Here is a 17,744-nt window from a genome sequence, read left to right on the forward strand (position 1 = left end):
GCAACAAGTATCAGCAAGTCCAGATAGTATTCCTATTATGCTAATAAGAAATTGAGTCCAAAATGTAAGGGGACTAGGTGGTGAACAAAATGTGAGCAAAGCCTTTCTGGATATCAAAAGAGCCTATAAGAATGCACTTCAAGCAGACTTGTGGGACAACCTGCATGCATTATTCATGGGGGAGGGCAGCCGGGAGCCCCGCCTGTGTTTTGTGACGTCGCCGACAGGCGGCGCAACCTTTGCGATGAGCGGGGCGTATAGCTGAGTGGACTAGGCTTAAACCTTTTCCACTTTAAGCGGAAATGGGTTCAAAGGTCATTATGAGGGCTAATGCATGCAGATGAAGTACTAATCGCTCACAACATGGAAGGTTTGCAGTGTTGATGAGTATCTGTGGTGAAGCTGGAGACAGTACACTCGGAAGGAAAACATCTGCAGTCAAGATTTTTAATCCAAATTGAGGTGGCGAGCATAGGATACAGGATGCCACGCTGGAGTTATTGAATAAGTACAAGTACCTTGATTCATGGATAAATAATAGTGCAGAGTATCGAACACTGCATGAAAAATATATAACGGATAAACGCAGCAGTAAGGGAGCAGTCATGAAATATAGGGCACTATGGAATTACAAGAGATGTGGATTTGTATGAGGGATTTAGACAGTGATTATGGTTCCTGGTCTCAATTTTGCTAATGCAGTCATGTGTTTTAGGTGAGAGGCCCGAGCATGGTTACAAATTAAACAAGGCCAGGTAGGTAGGCTTGCTTTGGGAGCTCATGGAAAGACCCCAAACCATAGGGTACAGACAGAGGCAAGTGGGATGGTATTCATTTGAATAGAGGGCAACTAACAACAAGATAGAATTTCAACAGCTACCTTGTTAGCTCCCCTCTGTGTGACAAATGAAGGAGGCGGAAAAAAATTTGCAATCAAATATTTTGATAACGGCAGCGGGACCAGCCAGAAATTCTCAGTAATTTCTCAAGGAAACAGAGAGGGCTCTATGGAAAAGATGTAGATCAACCCAGCCCTGAAAATGTATAGGACATTGAAGGAGGACACAGCTGAAGAAAACATCAAATCATAATTCTAGGAGCAGCTGATTGTTGCACGATTCTAGGACACGAGTGCTGCGGACTAATCAAGTTTGTCGAGTCAAGTACCGCACGCTATAGGCTGATTCACACGATGGACCATCGGTCCGCGACCGCGTATTAAATGTTCACCCGTCACTACTATGTGAGGCACACTGTCGGCCCGGTCCTGCCCCATTCAGGTTAATGAGCATTGAAATTGTGCTCTTGCATGCCGGTCACTCCTGAGCTATAAAACGGATAACGTTGCTGCTTCTTGGAAAACACATTCGGCAGATTCGGTTGGTTCGAGCTCGTAGTGGGCCGGCGAGTGGGAGCGAGACGCAGAGCAATCCACCGCCCCCTTCATTTTCTGAGCGTGCTATGCAACCTTTTTACCTTCTCGACACCCTTCTCCAAGCCATCTTGGTATGTTTGGGTAACTGGTCTATGCAATAAAGCAGATTATGACTGCTCTATATTCGTCTCTGCAAGGAATGCAGAGGATATATTCTTGTACGATACCTTTTGTATGCAAAACATGGCTTGTGGAGAAGCTCACTGAGGAATCGGCATACACATGCGGGTCATGGTTTTTAGTATTTCTAACATTTCTTACATAGTAATGATAAGGGGACCCTATCGGTTAGAATAACATTGCGTGAGTGGACATGCGCAGAGGGAAAACTACATCCCTCCCCTTTTCATCGAAGCATTCCGCACGTAGATAGACCTGGGTAGTAAATCGCCCCACCTTCACTTCGATGGTTCCGCTTCTGCCTCCTGAATTTCGCCGGGTGGTGTATTCCGACCTTGTCCCACTGGATCACGGTCTCTCACCCCGCGAGAAATGCGGCGCTGTCATCGTGCGGCCCAACTTGAGCCTGGATTTCCCACACCTGTCTTCACTGTGTGTGTCCTTCCGCGTTTCCGTAAGCCCCGTCCCTTGCGCCGGAATACATGGAGCGTTTTTGCAGCGTTAAACCGGCGTTTTACGCCCGACGGCGCGCACTCGACGCCCCGCGTCAGAAAAAAACGCGCGCCGCCACCGATCTGGCCCCGCCAGATATTTGACGCGCGGGCGGCGCGGTGTCCTCTCGAACCGGAAACTACTGTCGACGCGAGCCAATGGGAGCGCGGAAATCTGGCATTTCCGGTTTGAGCGGCCGCTGTCAACATGGCCGCCATGGCTGACGAGGTATGGGGTATGGGGTAGTTTGGCCGCAGAAATGTGATTATCGTAAAAATAAACGCTTAATCAAGTACGGAATGTCGCTTTTTTGTGAGTATACGACCTACTCTCGGATCGCTGTGTGTTTGTTTTCTCCCTGGAGTGAAATTTGTAAAAATAAAAAAGAAAACCGTGCCGCTGGTATCCGAACGGGCATTCCGAAGTATCTTCGTTCATTCGAGCGAGCCAAATCCTTGCGCACCTATGTATGCTTTCTACATTTAGCACAGTAGCATGAGAATGAGCCCTTTCGGGATTTTACCACAAGGGACAGCGTCGCTTCTCTCACGTACCTCGCTCTGCGGTTATTTCCGCTCGCTGATGCATTTGCTTTCGCATCGAGGGATCCGCGGCGGCGCTCGCGCCGCTTCGTCGTTCCATGTATCTCGAGCTGGGCGTCGCGTCGGCGCGGCAGTTTTCGACGCGCGAAAATCGTGGAAAAAAACGCTGCATGTATTCCGGCCGACGCGACCCCCAGCTCGAGATACATGGAACGTCGAAGCGGCGCGAGCGCCGCCGCGAATGACTCGATGCGAAAGCAAATACATCAGCGAGCGGAAATAACCGCAGAGCGAGGTACGTGAGAGAAGCGACGCTGTCCCTTGTGGTAAAATCCCGAAAGGGCTCATTCTCATGCTACTGTGCTAAATGTAGAAAGCATACATAGGTGCGCAAGGATTTGGCTCGCTCGAATGAACGAAGATACTTCGGAATGCCCGCTCGGATACCAGCGGCACGGTTCTTTTTTTTTTCTTTATAAATTTCGCTTCAGGGAGAAAACAAATACATTACGATCCGAGAGTAGGTCGTATACTCACAAAAAAGCGACATTCCGTGCTTGATTAAGCGTTTATTTTTACGATAATCATATTTCCGCGGCCAAACTGCCGCACACCTCGTCAGCTATGGCGGCCATGTTGACAGCGGCCGCTCAAACCGGATATGCTAGCTTTCCGCGCTCCCATTGGTTCGCGTCGGCAGTAGCTTCCGGTTCGAGAGGACGCCGCGCCGCCCGCGCGTCAAATATCTGGCAGGGCCAGATCGGCGGCGGCGCGCGTTTTTTCCGACGCCGGGCGTCGAGTGCACGCCGCCGGGCGTAAAACGCCGGCTTGACGCGGCAAAAACGCTCCATGTATTCCGGCCTTTATTCGAAAGCCCTGTGGCTTAAAATAAGTGGCGAAATAGAATTGCGAACAGGTGCCAAGGAACACAAAACTGGAATAGCGGCGCGAAATGCGACAAATTCTGTTCGGGTTCGTTGATTGGGTAACAGACGGAAGCATAACAATGTAACTAAATTCCAAATCGCGCATGTTTTCCACTGGATAGGCGAAGTGCTATCGTGCCTCTCTTTTCTGCTGATTATCTAATCTCACAAAGGATAATCAACATGGCGCGGCATGCTGTCAACTTCAAGGTTCCAAGAGCTGACGACATCCGCCACTCCTTCCTGCCGTAGATAGAAAATCTTACTGAAAGCGCTTTCTGAAAATCTCGAAAATCGCAACAGCAGAATCACTCACTATGTGTTGGTTATGGCTTTTGTCCAATTCGTAAAAAAAAAAAGCAGGCGCGAGTTTCCCCTTTCATAGCAGTCTAATATGCTGAACCCTTTGAAATAGAGGGTGTCTCTGGTCAAACATACCATTTACTCAATACAATACAATACAATACATACAATTTTTCTCAATAGGAGGGGCTCTTCTGTGTGGACAAATTGTTTGCCGGATGCTGTCAGCTGCCCATTGTCACTGTGCTTTTTCAAACGAAGGGTAGGCTGCATACCTCGCTCCGGGAAAGTAAGGGTGAAGAGTAAAATGTTTTCCAGAATTTTCTACCATCCGCTCCTTCGCTATCTTGCCTAGGAAGTATAGGGGAGGTGGGGACAACACAATGCGTGCGTTTCCGAAGGCTTAGAAGACGTTAGCTCCGCATTCAATTATTTTGAGGCATTCATAGAGAGGATGAAGCAAGGGATGTCGTTTCGTGAAAAACCACGTGCAGCGAACTCCTCCGGCCGAGAAGGCTTCGCGCATGCGCCGCGGTATGGTCTTCCTGTTCTAAATCTTACAGTTCGGTCCGTCGCGTGATTAATTAGCTAAACCAGTCTATTATCTCTGAGAAGCTCAACTGATAGTGACTCCTGAAACTGCTGGACTATACTGCGCCTTTGATTCGCGCTAAATTATATAAAACGCCCTTGTTTTTCTATGACAAAAATAAAAAAAAGAACCTGCACAATCCACAGACAATTCAATACACCTCAAACGCATCTCTCCAGTCAATGACGTCGACGAAGCGCTGTGGTGTCATTGTTAATCATTTGCCATGCTAGAGTAACAGGGGATTGACATAGAGAGACAAGACCCCATTTCAGAACAACTGACGCTGCTTTGCATGATTCGGGCTTACTATCAAAGGAGAGAACAAAACAATAAAACGACACCTGTTACCGAAAAATCACACATCCAGCAGGGTCATTTAAAGGAACAAAGCCTCATAGTAAAGTCATGGGCGATGTGGTGCGTGCCGACTTTAATTCACGGCAAAGGGAATCTAGCACGGCTTCGGAGAACAAAAACTTTGAAGCTTCGCTGTTTGGCAGATAGCCACGTGTTTGCGTGTGAACCCTGAGACTTGTGTCTTCAGAATAACGGGCGTTACCTGTTTGCGAAGCAATAATACATCATTTATCTCTCCCACGCCAGCCGTGGCAATGGGTGGTCATAATCACTCTCCGCAACGAATAATATGCAAATGAAAAATACGCATCAGCTTACCGTGAAGGCCTGGTAGGCAGGACGGAGTCAAACCTCGCGCTGGGGCACAGTCGTCTGTTGTTGTCGCCGATGTGTCTGCTGATCTAGCGCGGCATCTTCTCGACACTGCGGCAGAATTACCACTGAGCCGAAGATATCCCAAGAGACCTCCGAAGATCGAACTGGAAGGAAAGGGGGAAAGTTTGTACGGGCGAGGAGAAGTGGCTTTACGAGAAGTCACGCACTTCGTCGGCCCCATCTGCACGACTCTGTCAACCAATGGTTGGCAGGCCCTGCATTGCAGCCTTAACAGGGCCTGCCTTAATTGGCGTGACGCATGCCTCGCATGTCCCCATATCTCGGAAGACGAAAGAGGGAAAGAGGACAAAGGCCGTACCGGCGGTGATAATTTATTTAGGTTACATTGACATGGACGAGTTAACGATTATAAACAGAAAGGGTTAACATGCTGTCTCCCGTCCCCCTTTTTGGCTGGTAGATTTCGCTTAATATTTCATGTTTGTATTCATGACAGTGTTCATGTAAAGCTAAGGAGCTCAGCTCTTACAAAACAGCCCCAGTCATGAAGCTATTATAGTCAACTTCCTCTTTGCCAAAGTCCAGAGGGCGTCTACTGGGCAGCTTGCCATGGAAATCAGTTGTACCCTTTTCTATGTTCAGAAATACCAGTTGGACACCCTCGGAAAGATGTCTATTGTGATAACCTGACTGCTCTTCCCCACAGGCGAGAAAAGGCAAATGGAAAATTTTCTCGGAAATGATGGAGAAAACTTCATTTATACACGACCATGGGTGTACTCAACTAATTTGGACCTTTTCCAAGGCATATTGAATGAACCTTTTCCTAGTAGTGGGCCCCTTTTGCTGCCACCAGGCACAATGATAGTTCCAGGACAAAGGACGCTCACAAACCTAACTGCCATGCTCAAAGAATGCCAGTCAAAATGCTTATTCGGGAGAGAGAGAGAGAGAGAGAGAGAGAGAGAGTGTGTGTGTGTGTGTGTGTGTGTGTGTGTGTGTGTGTGTGTGTGTGTGTGTGTGTGTGTGTGTGTGTGTGTGTGTGTGTGTGTGTGTGTGTGTGTGTGTGTGTGTGTGTGTGTGTGTGTGTGTGTGTGTGTGTGTGTGTGTGTGTGTGTGTGTGTGTGTGTGTGTGTGTGTGTGTGTGTGTGTGTGTGTGTGTGTGTGTGTGTGTGTGTGCGCGCGCGTTGAGAGGGAAACGCGCGATTGGTTCTCTGCTTTCTTTCTCCATGTTGTTACACTTTCGCACTTCCTCACGTGGATGATCAAGGAGACGTCGTTCGTGGACAAGCACGTGCAACGAACGATTCGGCCATTTTCGCTTGCTTTAGTTATCAAAAAATGGTGCATAGGACTGATTAGTATTATTAGTTAGAGGTTCATTAAGAAAGTTACTAGGAAACGAAATTTACGTGTCACTGTGTTGCAGTTAAAGAATACAGAGCCTTGCTGTACTTCTACAACTAATAGAAAAACTTTGTTTCTTTGACAGCCTTGTGTGTCACCACAGTGGGAATACAAGCGCTTTCCATCGGTTTCTCCTAATTCAGTCGATGGCAGATGAAACCCTTTCCCAAACCCCAAAAAGCTAGCTTCTGTGAACTGCGAAAACTCATTTACCATGACGGCGTGTCACATAGGTAAAACCAGTCAGTAAAGTTCTCAAGTGGCATTGTGAAACCCTGCATGGACCTGGCCGCCATCAAGCAGGTTATTTATGTGCAGCCTTCATGCCCGCGCAGAGGCCTAGAAAAATGATCACGCTGAATGCGCTAGGATTTATTCTTTTAAATAAACACTGGAAATATTTGATATAAAGAATGGATTTAATATAATGCGCAGTGAAGGACGTGGAGTACCTATTTCTTATTTGTTGTTGTTGCCAAAAAGACGTAGCAAAAGAAGATGTTCCCAAAATCGAAAGGCGATGCGGGAAAAAACTACTCTTGATCCTCAACGCTCGAGACTTGCTCCCTCCAGTCATATGCACTTGACTTGGACACGCAGAGCGGAACCCCGAGAAAAGCCCTTAAAACGTTCATGCCGGAGCTTTGAATCATGGAGCTCGAAATCACCCAGTTATCCCGGAATAGAACAATCGTGTCCGTCCTTTGAATAACTCTGCCACGGAAGAAGCTACTGGTCGTCAATAAAATGGTGTGTGTTCAGAACTGGAAATGGCTTCTTCGACTGGTTTCATGTTTCTGGCAAGTTGATTAAGAAAGGTCAGCAATTTCTGGCGCTTAGCTTTGTTTAATTTAAGCAGTGGACCTTGTGGCTCTGCTCACGAATGCAATGTTCAAAGATAAAGTGTCTTTTCAAAACGCGGTGAGCGAATCAATTTCTGAGCATGCCTGACCACAAAAATACCAAAAAACAGATTTGTTTTCTCATTTACCACACTTTCCTTAAGGAATAATTTGTGTTCTCTTTAGCAACTTGCTCGCTTATAAAACGTTGCATAATAAGGCTCGCCATAAGGATGAACCAGTGCTCAGTCGCACGCGAAGTAGAGGGAATTACCACGCTGCCGAATCTGGACTACTGCTTTTAGCCTCTGATTTTTTTATATTTTGTCCACATTCTTTTAGATTGTATGGAATCACTATTCATAGTAGATTTCTTGTGTGCACCGTCTTCTTTCTTTTGAAATGATAAATATGTATTGATAAATCTGAATTCATGACATATACAGTGGTTTTATTATGCACAGTATGCAATGCTTGTATGTTATGTGGAGGGTACACAACTGCGAATCAAGACGTTGATTTTCGAGAGGTGTGCGGGGAAGGTTGCTGGCATGTCCTCTTTGATGGCACATTTGTGTTTGAAGTTTTCATATTGTATAATCGCTCCCTTTTCTTTTTCTTTTTGAGCTCGTTTGTGAACGACAGTTACTCTGTAATTAACTTGCACTAGAAATTTTGTTAGTATCGAAGCTCTGCTTGGTTCCGTGTATTCATTGTTTTTTCTTACCTGTGTAGTTATTTTGCTGTGCGTTATTTTACGTTCTTGTCTACATTTATCTACCCCCTCCTGACAAATACCTTGTATAAGGTTGGCAGTACTTGTCAAATAAATAAATATAATCTTGAGATAATCTGAGAGGGCTGCCACCAGATAATTTTCTGGCCGTTTGCGTAGCCCTGACATTCCCCACGTGGGCTGCACGCCGGTGACTTGCAGCCCACATGGCCGAAGGTTCAATACCGTAGTTGTTGATACAGCACGCCGGACGTGGAGGAGAAGGGGGCACATCCGTTAGAGGATAGACTATATAAACCAAATTTTAATAATAGTAATAATAATAATTGGTTCACAGTGAAGGAAAGGCGCACTAACTGTCACACTTGCTCTGTGGACACCCGAACCGCCCTGTAAGGAAAGGGAGGAGGGTGGGATTGAAAGTGGAAAGAGAGAAAGAGGGGCCGTAGTGGAGGGCTACGGAGGAATTTCGACCACCTGGGGATCTTTAACGTGCGCTGACATCGCACAGCACACGGACGCCACTTCGTTTCGCCTCCATCGAATCGCAGCCGCCGCGGTCGGGTTCGAGCCCGGGAACTCCAGCACAGCAGTCGGGCGTCTTACCACTGCACCACCCCGGCGGGGCTTTTGGCACCATTTTTTTTTCTTGTTGAGAATACAAAACGCATTACTGTAGACATGTCACCAAGTGCAGTTCGCTAATAGTAGCTGAATAATTCATGAATGAATGTTTTGTCTGACCTGTTGCACTTTCAAAAGCACTGCGATGGTTAGGAGGTCAAAGTGAAGTGCAGGTGACGTGAAGGATAAAAAAAACTGCGACATATTTTCTCCTTCATCAGTTTGGTTCACTACAACAATAGGCCAACCTTTCTAAACAACAACGATCAAAACGAGCGAATTGGGGCAGTGAGAAAACACGAGCCCCAGTGGCTCAGTGGTTAGGATATGCTCGGATATACTGATCCGAAGCAGCTAAGTTCGAAGACCAATAAGGAGCTTTACTTAGGGCGAACCCGACCGTGGCGGCCACGTTCTGGAGGAGGGTTGAGTTTATTTAATTTCATCTTGAAATCAAATAAACTTCAAGTAAATATACATAAATGTGTCCTTGTGCTATGTGATGGCAGTACACGTTAAAGATCGCCAGGTGTTAAAAATTTTCTACTGCCTTCCACTACAGCACCTATAGTTTTTCATATTTCACCCACGCCTTCCTCCTCTCTCTTACAGCGCGGTGCGAGTGTCCGCATAGATATGGAACATATATTGCGTATTTGCTTTCCTAACAACAAATTTATCTTTTTTTTTTTTTTGCAGCGTAAAACAGGTAAGGAAGGAACTTTAATTACAGATTATTTAGCGGTCGAGGTTCAGCAGCACGCAGCGGTACGTGTATATTAGTTCTTAACACGTCATTACGGAGAATGAAAAACGCAACATGAAACCATAATAAATGGCACCTGGCTAGCACGGCTGCTGTAAACTACGGTAAGGGCGGTGAAAAAAAAAAAAAAGAAACGTAACGGAAGGCATAATCCAAATGCGAAAGTCTAACCCTACTGAAACCAAGAGAAAGCACCCGCCGCAGTGGCTCAGGGGTTCACTTGGCTACTTATCCGAGTAACCGGGGTCTGAACCGACCACAGCGGCCGCATTTCAACAGAGGCGAAGGCACCTACAAGTTCTGCAATGACAGTGCACTTCCGGTGACACATTCTGCGGACAGTTCCGGCCACGGCTTTCCGTATCGTGAGCTATATCAGGCTCCCGCCTTAAGGAAACAACCATGATCAAACCAAAGTTAATCGAAACAGGGTCAGTTGCCCCACTGAGAGGTGTTTCAAGGCGCCGTCACTACTGGCTGCTTTGAGTGGCACTGTAGTGCAGGCTGTTGCCGGTCGGATCAGTGGTTGCAAGACTCGCACAGAGCGAGCAACATGAAGTGCAGTGCTTTCGCGACACGGTTGCTGCGCAATGGTCATTGTTTGTGCTGCCTGTGCTTGCGTGCAGTATTGAAAGTTCCGTAATTACCTTGCCGACGTGCTGCGTGCTGGGCTACGCGAGCGGTTTATACGGAGCAACAAGACTGCGAAGCATTATTTCTCGGCTCCGCGTGGTTCGAATCTCCGTGCGGCATAGGGATGGGATCAATCGATTCCACGCGTTGACAGAAAACAATAAAACAAATCACGTATGTGCGAACTTCCTTCTCCCGACTAACTGAAGAGGTACACACATGTTATTAATGGAAAATAATTAAAATCGAGAGGGGTAAATGGAGTTCCACTGAAGATGCGTATAGACGGGGAGAATGCGTGCCTGCAACAGCTCTTCAAACTGAACCGCGCTCGTTTCCTAGGGCACTCAAGCACCTTTCAAGCTCTCTTATACTGAACTTGTGAATGACATCGAATCTGTGCTGGCGGCGACAAAACACTACAGAAAAATGTTTTGTAAATCTAGTTTACAGCGGATCTTGTGGGAATTTGAACTTGTGGGACTGAGCTTGTTGTGGGAATTTATGATTGGATTCCTGGCTACAGTTTAGAAACAGGTGATAAATAATGTGGTTAGTCATTATGCGATGTAATTATTACATGATAGCCGATTAATCATGACAGCATTCTTTATTGATTATTATGTGGATTCCAGATTGGCTTTTTGGCTATGGCTTGGATTCGGGCTATGACTAATATGGCTAGTCATTACGGAATGTAATTAAGACATTATAGCCAAGTAATCATGACTTGTTTCGGTGTTGTTTTTTTTTATTGCTATGTAGATTGTGTTGAACTGACTTTGCATCTGTCTTTTGGACACGCATTTCGCGGACGTACACTTTCTACTCAAATCACCGATTAAATGCATTTTTGCACACGCTTCAAGAGCAATGTGAATCAGCAGGTTAAAAAACTACCTTGCTATAATGTTTGCATTCTGGGAAAACTTTAAAAAGTGCTCTGAATAAAATGTACAGTTTTCTCCTTGTGCATTTGTACCTAGTTCTAGCGCACTGCGTGAAAAGCCGCAAAATAAATATTTGCGACGCTAGCGCAAGCTAGGAACGATAAACCGAGGGTTGTGAATTCCCCAAAAACTAAACTGTGTTGCCTATGGCCTCCTCTTGACGTTCCCGCTTCTGTCGCGGGAAGAAGGAAACCGAAAACTCGCGAAGCTGATGGAATTCTCCCACCTCTCGGCTGAGGCTGCACGCAGCGTGCGGATAAAAGTCACCACATACCGTTTACGAAATGAATGCTTTGGGTACAATCCGCTTACTCCAGAAAACTATACATCACAAACATAGTTCTTGTGGTCAACTCTTTCGATTGGCGCACATGCAATCATTTGCTAAGTGAAGTGTTGCTAATCTGCAGCTATATACAGGGTTTTGAATATTTGGGGGCTGGGATTTAAAAAATTCCAATGCAAAATCTACTAACCCATTCGATCTGAAATAACGTTCACAAAGTAGCAAAATATAGTCTACGTTATCTGATAAGTGATTCAACATCGGCACTTGCTAAATTTCTTGAAATCGAGAAAAAACTGCTATCGGTGGCGTGCACAATTTTCGCAGAAGAGAGTCGAAATGCTATTTTAACATGATGCGTAATCTGTCGAGCAGTGAGACAAGCTCCATCCCGGCCGTTGGCGCGCTTGCCTCGCTGCCCGAAAGATGACGCACCACGTTAAAATAGCTTTTCGACTCTCTTCTGCGAAAATTGTGCACGCCGCCGAGAGCAGTTTTTTCTCGATTTCAAGAAATTTAAGCAAGTACCGATGTTGAATCACTTATCAGATAACGTAGACCATATTTTGCTACTTTGTGAACGTTATTTCAGATCGAATGGGTTAGTAGATTTTGCATTGGAATTTTTTAAATCCCAGCCCCCAAATATTCAAAACCCTGTATATACACACGAATGAAAGAAGCCAACAGTCGGCGCGGCAGAGGAAAGCGTTGGGGATTTTGTTTTTTTTACTTTCGTACTCACCTATACGTATCAGTTTTGGGGGGAGATAAATAAACGCGAAGTAGAACAACATCCCGATGGTGGGAACTGAGCCCACGAACTCCGAATATCGCGTCCAATGCTCTTACCAACTCAGCTATATCAGCGGCTGTCCAACCTGTTACTTTCTTGGTTATTAATGTTGCCTGTAAACTAACAACTTAAAGCAAACGCCACAAGCGAACTAAACGGTCTTGGCTGTGAATACGGCTGCGTCCTTTCGCAGCCTACGTCAAGTGTACTCTATCGACAATATTACTAGGCTAAATTTAGCGTTATTTACTTGGGATGGTAAGTTATTGCATAAATTGTCATTTAGGCGCTGCTTGGCGCAAGGTTTTAGATTGAAATAGGGTTGCGTAAACGGCGCAGCACTTTAACCCCTGGATTAATTATTTAGTCATTCAAAAAAAGACCGTGAATCACGATCATTTCATTAATGCTAACTAAGCCATCAAAGCTGTCGCTTCTGTCGTCCAATACAGCCCCAAAGTGTCCCATAATTTTTCCCGCCATTATTCCAGTCTCCTCTTGCCGATTTTCACTGCTGCTCAATTTCATTCGCACTTATTTAGACAGCATTTAGCCAATAGCTCTCGAGAGATGAGAACAAGATTCGTCTTCCTTTACACAGGGTGTGCAATACAGGGGTGTCAAAAGTGTTCCACTGTCCGTATATGTTACAAACCTCGCTGCTTGGAGGTTTTTGACAGAGATGGTACTCGGCATTTAGCTTGCCATCCATCACAGCTTCAAAGCGCCCGGATTAATATGAACCACATTAATTACACCTCCCTCGGCTGTAGGGTAACTTTTTTCCATGCTTCCAACACTAAATGTGCCCCTTCTCCCTTTTCTGGAAGAATCAATCTCGAAGCTCGCTGCCCCCGCCCCCTTTCCCCCTTCTGTATGAACAAATTCTGCATGAACAAAAAAGGGTTCGTATGCGAGCTTTCAAGAAAAAGCACGCAAAGAAAAGGCAAAGCCTGCAAGAAAGGCATGCGACATTTCTTTCACTCGAAAGTGCCCAGCGCTGCACATATTTCCTGCTCCCAATATTGAAACGGCAGCTACAGTGAACAAGTTTCTTGTTCAAAAAGAATGACTTCCAGATTGCTGCAAAACACTGATTTCATCTTTAACAAACCAACACTTGCTTTCACTACAATACGGACCAAATATTGCACGTACATATTTCTGGCGTTTCCGAAACTCCTTTCTTTGAACGATATGGCGCCTAGCTTTGCCTATGCTAACCTGCAACTCAAGCACGTCGACATTTAGATAAATGCCAACGCCTCTAAACATCACTGCCACGAGATAAAATGCTCCATGTCCACATGCATTAAGCTGGAAAACACCTCTTGATGACGAGTTCATTTCGGCAATAATACAATAGGTACATGCGGTCCCTTTAAGAGAGGTGCATCTCAAGACAAAACCCTAGAACGGGAATTCAATGCGGACAAAGTTGCGGCCGATAGGAACAACACCGGTGGGGAGATGTATATAGGCAACCGATTTGTTGTCATCGTCACAACTTTCAACGCAAGCATACTAATTCATATCAAAGGAACCATGCTAAACAATAAGACACACAAATATGCACCCCGGGCAAGACTCGCGCCGGGCATACCCGAAGCATTTGACAATGTCAGTGAGTGCCACATCCAGTCGACACTCTGGAGCCAACTCGAAAACGAAGTGAATATCGCTTTTCAAAGCAGGCCCTCAAACAACTTCAGTCAGCCGAATTTGACAACATCGCATTAAGTCCACAATGAAAACCTTGTCGTGCCAGCGAGGCAGGGGATTAGCCACGCATAAACTGCAACTTCATAATATTACAACAACTCCAGGTATGGACGGCATAATTCGAGTAACATTTACAGCTTCTCTAGCCTGTATATGAGTAACAACCAACAACATTAAAGCATACAGAAAGCACATACAAGGTAATGTCCATCATCTCTTGCATCATGCATGCAGAATGCATGATGCATCCTGTATCCCCTGGAGACTCAAGCATGTCAAATCACTCATGTTATCACAAGCGTCTACAATCATAATCACATACTCAAGGAAGGGAACGACACTCCACTCATCACAGACGCACTATAGTCTTCACACTGTAGAGGCATGCCGACTGCCATGCCATCGACCTCTGTAAAACAACAGAAATCAGAGCATTTATCATGTGTCAAGATAGAGCAACGTTAATCTCTACACGCTGATGAAACGAAACTGCTACATTTGAGGATAACATAAAAAAAAAAGAAAGCAGCGCCACCGCTGATTCAGTCAGGGACAAAATATCTGTCAATCCATTTACTTCAACGTCCCTTACTCCAAGAAAGCCTTTCTTCTGGTCCCACAAGCCGGAGATCAGGTGAAGCCGAACGGCATTTGCTGACATGGAGGAACAGACAGGAGAACTCTTACACTCTTGGAATGTACTAAGAAATCTTTTTATGCGGAAAATAAATCAGCGGTCATAATTTTCAGCATGACTACGCACACTGCACGATAACGGCCCATCCAATATCTTTGTAACCTTTGGTAATATCTGTATAACTGCTTAACTCCTTATGGAAACTGCTATCACTGTATTCTCGTCAACTTCCCAATCTCAATCGGCTACCGGTCATTTTACAGCCCTCCCCTATACGTTCGCGCTCTCTTAGAATCCATTTCTATGCTTTTAACTATCAATTGATTTCCTCCCTTCCCTCTACACGACTTATGAATTGCTTCTTTACGTCTACCAGGGTATCATTACCTTCCATGTGTTCCGCGCCCTGCCCTCTAAACATTGCACGCGTCCAGTATTTTTCTGCGCAGATTGACGCGTTTTTCTCAATTTATGTTCAGTGGAAATACCACGCTTTCATCCGCCGACCACAGCACTGCGAGATGTCTCTTACAACATTAAAAAAAAAAAAATGAAGATAAACAACCGGGCTGTGCTGCGTTTACTCGCACAGATCCTGAACGTCGCTCAAGCGCAGGAATTGTCGTACGTGATTTAAACACTCTTCGGGCAGGTCCCCCAGTTGCGCCTTGTCGTCGTCGCAAGGATTGCACTCTAGAGAATCGCGCACGACATTTGCGAGCTGCATGAACTCTGTGAAATCCGCTAGTCGGCGCGCACTCTTAGCAACCAGTTCCTTTGCTCCGTCTTTCTGTATTATCCCCTCTGTCTCAAGCTCTTTTATTAACACCGGGTATCTTAACGTGGTTTCAAATGCTTCAGCGGTGTACTTAGCCCGGTTTCCCGTAACATAGGCCGCAGCGCGCTTTGCCAAGGCCCGGTTCCTCTGCAGGATGTTTTGAATCCGCAGGCGCTCGCTCATCATCTCACGGCCATCGTGAGAAAAAGTCAGGTGCTGAAGAGCATGATTGTTTTCAAAGTCGGACGTCAAGAGCTCCGTTACAAACTCTGTGAATGCTTCAGGGCACGGAGGTCGAAGCTCGAACTGGCGCAGGGTCCTACTTCGGTGCAGTAGGCTTGCCAACGGCATCATGTCAAGGCCACAATGCCACGAGAAGCGAAAAGCCAGACCCCTGATTGTTGGGTTCCGAAGCACGGCATCTCGTATAGCGGGGGCGCACAGATTCCAACAGGCGTTGCAGCACAGGCCTTGAACATACAGCACCAGGTCTGTAATGAAAGGCGCCCTCTCAACTAGCTGAACGAGGGCTGTTGACCGTGGCTCCTTTTCACGGGTTGCGCACAGAATGGATGACACATGCAGATTGATCTGCGTGATGTGACCTGCAATCATACGATTTCCAGCTGTAGGGAGCATGTTGTAGAGCAGGGCGACAAAGTTTGTGCCTGGGTAGTAAAGGCTGATACTGCTGTCTACGAGGACCCTTTGTTGCATGCCATGTTTACTGATAATACTGCACACATGCAATGTGTTCTGATTCAGATTTGTCATCTTGAGTCGCTCCAGAGACTGATTCCTGGCCATCGCTCGCAGAAATCCCAGGATTTCCACGAGGCAGAAGGCCAGCATTGAGAAGGTCATTTCCTTGATGGACATCCCATTGGCCAGCAGTGCCGAGATCCAAGGTCTCACAAGGTCTGTTACTTCGGAGTGGGTATTTCTGCAGTCTGGGCAGTACTGTAATGAATTTGGAAAGGCTTCAGTATCCTCAAATTTCTCTCTCCTGAGACTATACGTTCTATATGACAGGCGGAAGTACTCCAGGGTTTTGCTTCGCTTTAAAAGAGCCTTTATTGGAATGGCATTACAGGGTGAGAGCGAGTCAATTCCAAGGTCTAGCTTGGTCAAGACTGTGTTATCTGACAGAGCAAGGCAGATGTTCCAGATGACGCCCGGCGAATTGCTCGATGGAGCAAATATTTTCAGTGATGTGAGTGACCTACTTGTTCGCAGGTATTTATAGAGGCTGAAATCCAGATTATCCGAACCGTAGACCCAAGAGCGGTTTACGAGAACCTGTCTAGAGAGCGACAGTTCCGTAACAGCCGTGTTTTGGAAGATCGCTTTCTTGAATATATTTACATGCGGATTTTGAAACGACTCATGCAAATACATGTCACTAGCATGGAGCACTGTCAAAGAAGTGCCCGCCAGTATGGGTGCAAGTGCGGCAAGAAAGGCATATTCTAAGCGCCCGCACAATGATAGTGATTCCAGTTTCGTCAGGGAAGCTACCGCATCGGCCATGTGTATCAGCGAGGTACGCCGCTCTGTTTCCCACATCGCCAATGTGATCCTCTTCAGCGCTCTGCTGTTGCGAATCGCTTGACACGTGATGTACGCATGATCTCCCATGACGTCGTCGTTGACTGTAGCTTCGACGACGCAGTTGTGCTCGACCAGCAGTTGGTGCAGGCACGACGCTGCTCGCAATCTCTCTTCCCACGTGGCCCAATGTGTCAGGAACCCGCCGTCACTCGCCCCCACGACGGACAGTTCCGAAGCGGACTTCTCCTGCAGTTCAAGCCTGAAGACCCAGAGGATGCGGTTCCAAGCTTTTAAATTGCCGAAGATGTGGCACAGGCGGTCTTTCCGGCCCGTGCACGGACGGTAGGGGTCGATGCTCAGACCATAGTACTGGCTTTGGTCCATGTCTTGCAATGCCTGTGGCGGTTCCCCTGCTATAACGCCGTCATCTGGCATCTCGGTCGCCAGGGGGCAATGCTCGCCGGAAGTGTCGTCGACTTCGTGACTCCGCTTTGTAATCGCAGTAGCGCCGGCACGCCGAGATCAGGCCTGCAAGATAAGCATCAGGAGATGGGTAAGGCTAGAGGTGCAACCTCAAGGACGTGGCATGTGCTTTCTTTAAAGGAAGAAAACAGCACTTGAACACTGGGGGCTCTTTTCACGCTGCCAACACGAATATCGAATTAAAACCAGGTAGAAAAAAAATAGAAATCTTTTTTTTTTTTGACAGAAATACCCAGCCGTCGCCACGGGACACTACGGGGGTCGCACCGCTGCCTTGAATTAGCGAAGCTAGATGCCGCGTAATGACATTGCAAGGAGCGGAGAAGGTGCCGGTATGGCTCCGGCTCTGCGCTGCGTCCACAGTGGAGCTCTCCGTAGGATTATGAAAATGACACTGGCACGCTATTTCCACTCGAATGACCATCGG

General features: G+C 46.5%; 1 pseudogene; it reads left to right on the forward strand.

The window, feature by feature from the left end:
- The first annotated feature begins 270 nt into the window (after positions 1-270).
- Positions 271-17,744, forward strand: part of LOC146173199 (uncharacterized) — a 174,475-nt pseudogene continuing 157,001 nt past the window's right edge.

This window comes from Amblyomma maculatum, chromosome 11, assembly GCF_055883805.1.
Source record: "Amblyomma maculatum isolate TAMU_Amacu chromosome 11, ASM5588380v1, whole genome shotgun sequence".
NCBI lineage: Eukaryota > Metazoa > Arthropoda > Arachnida > Ixodida > Ixodidae > Amblyomma > Amblyomma maculatum.